Source organism: Suricata suricatta, chromosome 2 (assembly GCF_006229205.1).
Source record: "Suricata suricatta isolate VVHF042 chromosome 2, meerkat_22Aug2017_6uvM2_HiC, whole genome shotgun sequence".
Taxonomy (NCBI): Eukaryota; Metazoa; Chordata; class Mammalia; order Carnivora; family Herpestidae; genus Suricata; species Suricata suricatta.
The window spans coordinates 40,975,019-40,986,431 of record NC_043701.1 but is presented as its reverse complement, the minus strand read 5'-3'; positions in this window follow the sequence as shown (position 1 = coordinate 40,986,431).

Sequence of the window (11,413 nt, the reverse complement as noted above, 5' to 3'; positions counted from 1 at the left end):
TGTGTATCATTTAGTGCAGTCTTTACATACTATGTGATTCCAAAGATTATGTCTAGAGGAGAATGGGGGGTAGGGAGAATGGAGTAGACTTTTACTCTGCAGTTGATACCATTCTTCACTGTTGGCTTTTTTATTTTTATCATGTACACATATTGCATTTACATTTGAACAACATAAAAATAAAGATCTTCTAATGATCTCTTAAGCAAATATAGACGTTTGAAGGTTTGAATTTAATTATCAGGCATAAGTCTTTTGGTCCGCAGATGATGCATTGCCAACACAACATATTAGGTAATGTGAAAAATACAGAAACTCTATTTTTTCTTAATGGCAACATTCACATTTGAAGCAAGCTGTCAGTAGCAAACAGCTTTGCTTGAGTTGCCTGGTTTAGCAGATGTCTTTGTTAGGAAGGTGACAATTATCACCATTATTTATTTCACTGAATATCAAGTGGTACAGAGGGAAGCCAAATCCTCATCAATAGTGCACGTGGTTATTGCATCATGCTATCGCCTCACATGCCTTATTCTTTGCTACTTGCTTTTGAAATTATCATAAAAAGACATATCTGCTTGACTTAAAGCAGGATGCAGTTCAAAGTTCTTATCAGCAGTCACACAAAACTGTGTGGAATACATAAGACAAAGGAAATTATTTTTTCCAGTTACTTTATTTGTTGTATAATAATATAAGGTAACATTTCCCAAGAGCCTACTGTGTACCAGATAATAGGTAAGCACTTTGCATACATTCCTTTAATTGTAATCAGAAACTCCCCTGATATTTGCATATATTCTTCCACCTGCACTGTGTCTTTTTTAAGCATATTAATTGTTATATTAGTCAGTGACTTGTTTGTTTTTATATAATGAATATCATGAGTTTTTTGTCCATTGAACAATTCCTACTACAGAAGTTTATATCATAATAAGACCAAATCATTGAGGATAACAAAATAAAAATCTTGCTTTTCCAAATAAGTTGAATTGTATTCTTAATTCTACACATTAACTTAAGGCAACAGTTGTTATAGAGTTCACTAATTTAATGAATGAGAAAACATTTACTATGGGGGTGCTCCTTAGTTACTGTGTTGGATTACAAAAATGAATTAGTCTTTTCCTCTCTTCTAAGTCTATGGTCTTATGGAGAAGAGCAACAGACAATTGGATGCCAAGATAGATTGTGGCAAATTCTGTGTTACAGATAACAATCAAGTATTTAATAATGTGGGGATGCCCTTGTTCTGACTTTGGTGATGGAGAAAGAGCATTTTGGAAGAGAATGATTTGAAGAACAGTTAACTTGCAAAAGCTGATCTGGAAGGAGGGTGCCTGATACAGGTAATGCATAGTTTAAGAAAAAGCAACCTAGCACAGGACCTATTTGGAAGGACTTGCCACAGACCAGGCTGCAAGAGTTGGGTGGGAGATAAAGCTAGAGTAATGCTGGGGAGCCTGAGTGGCTCAGTTGGTTAAGCAGCCAATTTCAGCTCAGGTCATGACCTCACAGTTCATGGGTTTGAGCCCCACATCGGGCTCGGTGCTCACAGCTCGGAGCCTGGAGGCTGTTTCAGATTCTGGATCTCTGTCTCTCTCTGACCTCCCCCTACGCACACTCTGTGTGTATCTCTTTCTCTCTCAAAAATAAGTAAACGTTAAAAACATTTTTTTAAAGGCTAGAGTAACGCATTTGGACTAACTCATGGACAGCTTTGACTACAGAAGGCAACATTAGGAAAAGAAAGTCTTTGAGCTCAAAGTGACATGCCCAGATCTAGACCTTTGGAAGATGACTCTAGCAGTAGTGTCCAGAGAAGCCAACATTTAAGATATTACTGGGGGAAAGACAATTAAATGAGCCAAAGGATAGGACAGAGTCTTTTAAAATGCAAACACCTTAACACGTGACGTAACAAATTTGATTTGTTTTTTTTTCCCACTGAACAGAGGGAAAACAAGCTGAAAGCAGGTAGACCATTTAGGAAGCTATGCAGTGATCCAGGCAAGAGTTAATGAGTTCTGAAGAAGAGCAAGGAGCCCGGGGAGATTGATTTGAAAGATAATGGTGGAAGGAGACCATTGGATTAATTAGCTAAGATCAAAGGCATAGGAGTGAAAAGTGGTGAGTTTAATTTAGACCAGAGTTTAAGGTGTCTACTGGGTACTGGTGTGGGATGCTCAGAGTATAGTGAGGAACAGGGTCTGATTAGGGGAGGACGGGTGAGGGTAAAGGTGCTGGGCTGGGAGTCATTCTCATAACAGGGAGACAGCTAGATAGATGGAGCCATAAGATAGGATGAGATTACCAAGAGACTATCAAGAGTTAAAACAGAGGACTGGAGATTATATCTTCAGAAAGCTTATATTTAAAGGATTTGTTTTAAGAAGAGGGTAAGAAATCCTGGAAGGAAACTAAACAGAAGCAGGCCATGAGGGAGGAAAGCCAGAAGAAAGTCTCATGGTAAAAATGAAAGTTCTAGTATCTGTCAAATTCTCTGAAAACAGAATTCGAGCAGAAGGTCTACAAAGAGGTTTCAGCTTTGAGGACTTCCTGTAGGCTGATGGTGCTCAGGATCAAGAAGGAGAAGAAACCAAGGTTGGATAAAGTCTGCAGATGAAGAAGGAGAAACAGAAATACAATAAACAGAAATGAGAAAATTAGAATCAAGGGAGAGAATAGGCCAGGAAAGAGAAGGTGTGTTATGTCTCAAGGAGGACAGGATGAGATGAAGGGAGGGTGACTCAGAAAATGGAAGAGGAATAAATGAAGGGGAGAAAAGGGAAAGGAAGTAAAGTCAAGAAAGAAAAGGGAGGGAGGATAGAAAAGAATAGGTGGAAATACTGGCTTTAGAAGGAAATTAGGATGGCTTCTTGTCCTTTTGGCTAAGATCAAGTGTAGAAGGAAATCAGGAGAATTCTTCAGACACTAGAAAGAAGATAAAGGGGACGGGTAATAATTTGGACAAAATGAAATTTATATAGTATTCATAGCAGATGACCTCAGGTAGCAAAAGAGGGTGGAGATGGGTATAGAATGTAACAGGAGCATAGAAGATCAAGGGCTTGGGGTATTTTAGGAGTGCATTGATGAGAGGAGAGAAAAAGAATTCCCACTGTTGGTGAATTCCCAAGTTGGAAAGAATAGTGTAGAGCATCTAGCCAACCTGGTCATAATACTTCCTCCACAACTGCTCAGCCACTTAGAAAAGGGAAAAGAAACAGATGGTTGTCTTAACCAGGCTGGAGACTGGTGAAACGGGGGTAACAGAAGGTCAGTGGGATAAGAGTCAGGCAGATTTGGGCACAGTAGGAGGAACTGTTCCTGAGATTTGTGAGGTTTTTTGGGATGTCCTGAGGGGCCAGGAAGGCTGGCAGATAGGAAAAGAGCAAAAAGCTGGGTCTGAAGGTATGCAGAGTAGATCAGGAGTGAGGCAATCAGAAAGACAAGCAGACAGGGAGTGGTCAGAAGAAAGTTCAAGTTTGAGAGTCTCTGATGTAGAGATGTTGTCAATGATGGTGGAAACTAAAAGTGTGGCTACACAAAGGAGGATCTGAGACAGATTCAGATAGAGTCACAGAGATTAAGATAAGAACTAATAAACTTGAAGGTTAGAAAGATTATGAATATGGATTTTGAATCCCCAAGAAGAATACAGTGGTTACAACAGAGATTTTTTTTTTTTGGTAAGGGAAAAATCACATTAATGTGGTATTGAAATGTATGAGCATCTCGTAAAATACTTGGAAGGAAGACACTCACCCTTGTTCATTCAGCAAATACATTGAGCAAATACATGACCTTGGACTAAAAGTAAAAAAAACCAAAATGGTTATTTGGAAGGAAAAAATGTTAGGAAAGATAAACCCAGTAATATCCCCATATTCTTAAATAAATGGTGGAACCAAGTAAATCATAGTGATTCCTGAGAAATTGCTTGTATTCAATGTGAAACTACTAATCATTCCCTAAATGTTTTGCCTTTGAATATAAACTTTCACACTCAGAGAGTCTTTCACAGCCAAGAACCCAGACCTGCGGCCTGTCTCACTGCATTGCCCTCTAGATTGTCATAGGCTACCAGCTTGGTGGTGGCACATTTGGAGGCATCAAATGCAGGAACCACAGCAAACTGGGCTCACTGGTCCTTTGTACCCCAGATGGGGACACAGCCATGATTTTCTAAAGTTCTAAAAATAAATAAGTTGTTTTTTAGAGACAAGTACAGTGACTCTATTATATACACTCACCAGGAGACTGTGCCAGGGTTGGGATGCTGTAATCGTCTAACTCAAAGAGGAATTGTTAGCCAGATGTTGAAAAATATATGTAAATGGGCTCCGGGAGTACAGGCTATCTCTAGATCTTCCCAGAGAATGTTGACCTAGTCCTAAAGCATTTATTTACACATTCTTTTCAAACAATCTTTAAAGTAAACTTGGAAGCACTACTTTGTATCACATAGGTTAGTCCAATATAGACAAAAGGTTGATCATTGCTGAAGCTGTGTGACAAGAGAGGAGGATTTATTATACACTTTGCTCTCCTTAGTATATGTTAAAAATTTTTCATAATAAAAAAGTAAGAGGAAAACAAGGTGGGGGGGTGCAATAAGGAGGTAAGACTCTTTATTGTGCATATATCACTGGAAGAAACGAGACTCCTTTCTTGCTTTTCTCCTTCCAGCTGACACTCACCGTAAGCTTGAGAAGTGGTTTGCCCTAGTTCCTTTCTCTCCAAAGTAGAATGTACTGACACTAAGATTTGGATGGTATACCATCGTTATTTCACATAGTCGTTCACACTTCATAAAACTCTTTCATGTGCTGTCATTTCATTTACTTCCGTGGAATTTCTGTACTCACAGACATTCTCCCAAAGAGCTGCCGGCCCATAATGCATCCCAAAAGAGAACGGGCTTTAACCCTTCAGGAGCCCATTTCTATCAAACAACCAGTACATGCCATATTTTAACATTATTTTAAAACTCCATGGCTGGGGTGCCTGGGTGGCTCTGTTGGATAAGCAGCCGACTTCAGCTCAGGTCATGATATCATGGTTTGTGGGTTTAAGCCCCATATAGGGCTCTGTGCTGATAGCTAGCTCAGAGCCTGGAGCCTGTCTTCAGATTCTGTGCCTCCCTCTCTCTCTCAGACCCTCCCCTGCTCACGCTGTCTCTCTCTCTCTCTCTCTCTCTCTCTCTCTCTCTCTCTCTCTCTCTCTCTTGCTCTCTCTCAAAAATACATACAACATTAAAAAATTTTTAAAAAAGAACTCCATGACTAAATACCTTTGTAAGGAAAAAAATAACACTCAATAGAAAGCCATCATTTGCTCAATAAAAACTTACTATGCCCCCACCATCTGTGTTGTAGATGCCAAGGTCTTCATTACACAGCATTTTGTGCACTTGTGCATGCAAGCCAGAATGGGTGAAAACTTGTGAGTTGGCCTTGAGGTGAGGGAAGGGGAACTTTTTAAAAATACATATCCCCAGGCTCTGCACACAAAGGGCTTCAGGTCTGGGGTGGTCTTAGGAAGGACTGAGAACCACTGGTCTAAATCAGCAGGTCTAAGAGAGACGAGACTAGACTGTAGTCTGATGGAAGCTGGCACTGCCATCCATGGAGTGTAGTTGGTGAGCATAAGGAAGGCAGGATACATGTTTGAAGTTACATCACAATGACAGAAAGGAAGTGAAATCAGGGTTCAAGCCTGCCGGAAAGATTCGGCAGGATTTGGGAAAGCAGTGAGTACTCACTCAGCTCTTTGGGCTGAGGTTCAAGCCTGGGCTTTGGTCCTGGTGGGGTCTTCAACAGGCACCTAGAAAAAACCGATTGCATATTGGATCCCTTTTGCATAGCTGTTTACTTACGTAATTTCATGTCATCCTCATGACAGCCCTATGAGATAGGCTGATTTGCCCAAGGTCAGATGGCCAGTACATGGATGAGTTGTGTTGAGCCTAACTCTATTCTGATTGAAAGCCCACAGGGACTGAGGCAAAGCCTCATCGGACTCCCTGAGGGTAATAGCTCGGAAGACTGGGTGAATGTAAGACGCTCTCCTCACACAAAACATCAGGAAGCTATTTCCACACTCCATTCACTAGTGGGTAGAATACATTTCCAGTGATTCCTGACTGACAGGGTTCTGGTCATTCCTAGCATTATGACTCAGGTAACGAAGTGAAGGTTTGTGTTTGTGCCCCCAGGTTTCCCCCATCTGGTCTGTTTCTTCCCCAGTCCCCAAGGAGGGACCTATTGGGTTGGTGCTCTTCTTTCATTCACACACAGTAATTTATGTCTGATAGATGAAGGCATGGTGCTTTGGGGACTTACTGCTTTTAAACAAAGAGCAGTAGTTCAAAGGAATGAAGTTAGCATCAGAGGCAGGAGCTAGGAAGGATTTGGAAGACATGCTGAATTCTCTGAAATCACCCTTGTAGATCGGCTGTATGCAGCCTGTTCAAATTGACCCCATTGCTATCTGAAGAGAAATGGTAGAATTTCAAGAGATGAGATCATTAAGAGTCCTGCTGTTTGAAGTACTTTTCATACCACTGTACCAGCCTATCTGTACAAAGTCCTCATTTTCACAGGGAACAATACGTGTGTGTGTGCTTCTCACAGAGACGGTAATCAAGGGGCATAATCCATCAGAGCCTCTTTCTTTTGATAACTGAAGTTCTAGACCAAGATGCCGTTTTATTGGCATTCCAAACACCAGACCCGCCCTATCCTACAATAAACAGAGTAAACAAGAGCTGTTCTTCTGGCACACCCCCATTTCTGACCCCCATCATCGTACAATGAGGGCTCAAATCATGGAATCTTCCTCTACTCATCAAAATCAATTGTAAGTTCAAGATTGTTCTAGCAAATACTTGTGATTAGTGATTATAAAATATGGATGGCTAGATAGATAGATAGATAGATAGATAGATAGATAGATAGATAGATAATGAGTTAGATTTCGAAGTGGTAATTTATTTGCTGAGAGAATACAGTGACAACCTGTAAAAGTGATTTTGAGATAACATCAAGCTGGATGTTAATTTTCTGTATCCTGTGTATACGACTGAAGAAAGTAATTTCGCAAGGCAGCATGATAAAGTAGACCAAAGACTTGGTTTTGTTTACTTATCAACTGTGCAACTTTTACAAACTACTTGACATCTTTGAGCCTTGTTTTCTATATTGATAAAATCAAAATACTAAAACTTGGCCTGAGAAGTTATGGTGAGGATTAAGTGTAAAATACGCAAAGCGCCACACAGGGGCTCAGAAATGTTTGTTGAATGCATAAATAATAGATGCTCAATAAAAATAGTTTTAAATAGTTATTACAATGTTCATCAAACTTTATAAGCTTTAAATCTGTCTACCCAATGTTCCTGAGAAATTAATGAAAAAATCAGTGGTTTCATTTTTAATTACCAAAGCAAACACATCTGTTGCAAAAATTCAAATTACTTAAATGTATAAATAAAAAAATGGAAAGGTTCTACTCCAAAGCCCATAGGTTAGAAGTAGCCACTGTTAACAGTTCAATATATAACCTTTCAGACATTTTTCTAGGCCTATAAAACTACATGACATAATTTCTAAATGTGAATCTGTACCAGGCACAGTGTTCTGTTAAGTTTTTGATGTAAACATCTTGGACATCTTTTCAGATCTAGTATTTTATTTGTATAGTCAGACTTTAATTTATGAGACAAATATCTTAGTAATGGAAAATTAGATTATTTACTTTCTTTTGCGGTTTCAACTATGCTGCAATGGACATCCTTCTGTAAATATCATTTTGGTGCATATACTACTTTTTGGATACACTTCTTGAAGAGGAATAGCCAACATAATGGGTACATGTATTAACCTGATTCTGCCATGTTGCAGGGAGAATGTTAGAGGCTGAATTGAGTCCCCACAAAATCCATGTGTTGAAAGAAGTCCTTATTCCTAGGACCTCAGGGACTGTTTCTGGAGACAGGGCCATTAAAGGGGGTGCTTGAGAATATGAGTCCATTAGGGTGGGCTTTAATCCAATCTGACTGGTGTCCTTACAAGAAGAGGGCTACTGGACAGACAAAGAGAGACCAGGGATGTGCAGGCTTGTAGGAAAGAACATGGCAGTCATCTACAAGCCAAGGAGAGAGATCTCAGGAGAAGCCAAACCAGCTGACACCTTGATCTTGGACTTCTAGCCACAGAATGGAGAGAAAACCAATTTCTGTTGTTTAAGCCACCCAGGCTGTGGTATTTTACTATGGCAGCCTTAGCAAAATAATACAGAGGGGTTATTCTTGAAGTGTTGGTGGCCCTTCTGCTTTGAGCTGAAGTCCAGGTGATGTGAGCAAGCTGTTCTAGCCACTGTTCCCTACTTTCTCGATCCCATGCTCTCTTGGTCTCTTCCTTCATTGTCCTTACCCTCCTTGCTCTTTGCATTTTATTTAGGAAGGGGCACTTATTATGAACCTTAGGAGAATTTTAAGGACTCCTGGATGTTTGTGAATAGTTTGTTTTTGGATGAGCCTTCTCGTGGCATGACATTCAGATAACAGGAAGTGGGGCGACTGAGTGGCTCAGTCGGCTAAGCAGCCAACTTGAGCTCAAGTTGTGGTCTCATAGTTCGTGGGTTTGAGCCCCACATCAGGCTCTGTGCTGACAGCTCAAAGCCTGGAGCCTGCTTCAGTTTCTGTGTCTCCCTTCTTCTCTGCCCCTCCCATTCATGCTCTCTCTCTGTCTCAAAAATAAATGAACATTAAAAAAATTTTTTTAAAGATAACAAGAAGTACTTATTAAGGTATTTTCCCACTGAATTACCCTCTATTTTTATTATATGGACTATGAAACAATGAGAAGACAATTTTTCCCACATCAATTCTCTCACATTTCTTCCTCTGAGTGATGAGAGTAAATAGCTCACCCTCTGTAGATTACTTTAAATTCCTTAGACAAATCTTTAGATTAAGATAATGAAATCACTCTATATCAACTTAGTGGCTGAGTAGAGTTAATCCGTCCCTTGAAACACATTCCCTCTCCCTGACCAACCCTCTTTCCTCAACCTTCATTATATCTGGGGTGTGTGCTTCTGCCAGAAAAGGGCAGGAAGGAAACTTGAAATTACTGGAGGCTCTACATTCCTTTCGGCAGCCATCCTCAGCAATCGTCACATATTTGACATTCTTTTGATTTCCTGAAAGAGAGTGACTCACCCCGAATTACACAGTCACAGTAGATAGAAATACAGGTCTCAAGATCTCCTAATATTTCTTCCTTCCTTCAGCAACATTCCCTCCGCTTGTAAAGGGAAAGATCACTTTGCTGGACACTGCTGCAGGTTGGCGAGAAGAGAAAAGGAAGAGGAAGAGGATCTGCCCATGATTGAAAAGAGGGCTTTATTTTGTGAGCTTTTCCTTCTCTGTTTTCTTTTCAGTGTTCACATCGGTCGCCTAAGCACTATGTGTCTGGGAAGCTTGGGCGTACTTTTCCCAAACAGGTTAGTATGTTCTTGGGAAGCTAAGGGACAAGCTGCCTCTTTTCTAGAACTGATCAGGAGGGAAAGAGAAGGACCAGAAGGAGCTGGGCTGAGAAAAGTTAGGGCGGGCCTGCCCTCTTTGCCCAACCTTGCCAAGGGCAGTGTCAGTTGTGCCTCTCTTTTGACTGTCAAGGAGACGCCAAAAAACCCAAGCCAAACCAAACAAACACGAAAACCTGATAGTGATGTTCAAAAACAGACAAATAACAACACATACACATAGAAATCTCTGCCATTTGAAATCTGGGGGGAGATTACGTAAGAAGGTTCCCCCCCATTTGTTTATACGTATGCACAGTGGATGTTGTGTATGCATTTGCATGTGTGTGCGGTGGAAGGTGGGGATAAATTAAGGAGCAAATATGAAGATAATATAACAATCTCTTTCTAATTGCAATACTCAGATTCTATTTTTGCCCTTTTTTAGTGCTGTTTTTCTTGTATTTTTTAAAATTTATTTCTTTATTTTGGAGAGAGAGACAGAAAGAGTGCAAGGGGGGAGGGGAGGAGAGAGAGAGACAGAAAGAGTGCAAGGGGGGAGGGGAGAGAGAGAGAGAGATTGGGAATTCTAAACAGGCTTTGCTCTGTCAGCACAGAGCCTACACCTTGCTGAAATTCACAGACCCTGAGATCATGACCTGAGCTGAGATCAAGAGTCAGATGCTTAACTGACTGAGCCACCAGACACCCTGGTGATGTTTTCTATTCTATTCTATTCTATTCTATTCTATTCTATTCTATTCTATTCTATTCTATTCTATTCTATGTCCTAAGCCACATATGAACTCTAAATGTATGTGCAATTATTTCCAAGATGTATTTGGGTGACTACTATGTGCAAGCCACTATGCTAGGTTTGCACAAGATAAAAAGATAACTCAGATTTAGTCTATTCTCAGGCTCTGCAATTTCATAGCAAAAGTAATTCACAATCATGTTTGCTTACAGATTTGCAAAAACAGCTAACGTTTACAAGAGAAACCATTTTGACTGTCTTGTATTCATCGATAGCATTTAAATGCCACTGACATTTAACTCAGACTAAAACCATAATTTGAAATAATAAGCTATTAAAATGAACATAAAAAAACAAAAGGGGTGGTTGGGTGGTGTAGTCAGTTAAGCATCTGACTCTTGATTTTAGCTCAGGTCATGATCTCACCATTCGTGAGACAGAGTCCCTAGTGGAGCTCTGCATGACAGCCTGACGGCACGGAGCCTGCTTGGGATTCTCTCTCTCCCTCTCTCTTTGCCCCTCCCCTGCTCATGCTCTCTCTCTCTCTCTCTCTCTCTCTCTCTCTCTCTCTCTCAAAGAAATAAACGTTTAAAAATGAAATAGTAAACAATTAAACGAATACTTTTATCACAAACAAGGATTTCAAAAGGGTTGACTTATGTATGTCTCATAAATTGTAAAAGGAAAAGAGTAACACCCATGCCATATGTGAACTATGAGGCTATAACACAGCATCTGTAATACATCTGCTTCATTTAATTCAAATTCTAACATTTACAGTTTCAATAGTTGGTATTGTAGTCTTATACATGACATGGAAAAATAATATATGAACAAGTCCTTGAATTGGGTAGGTAGCTGTTTAGAGTTACAATGTCTCTTCTGGCTCTTAAGGTATTAGATTTTATTAGGACACAAATGTAGATTTTGGAATACAACTGCAGAAGGAAATATTTATAGTTCAACACTGGTGTTTAATGCTATATTACTACCAGTTTGGATGCAGAAGATGACCATAATTTTGGTTTCATAACATCTGTTTATCTGTTTATAGTGGTTGACTGGCGAGATGTTATCATTTACTGCCAAATTTCTGGAAGGGAAATCGGGAAAAAAGAGTATTAG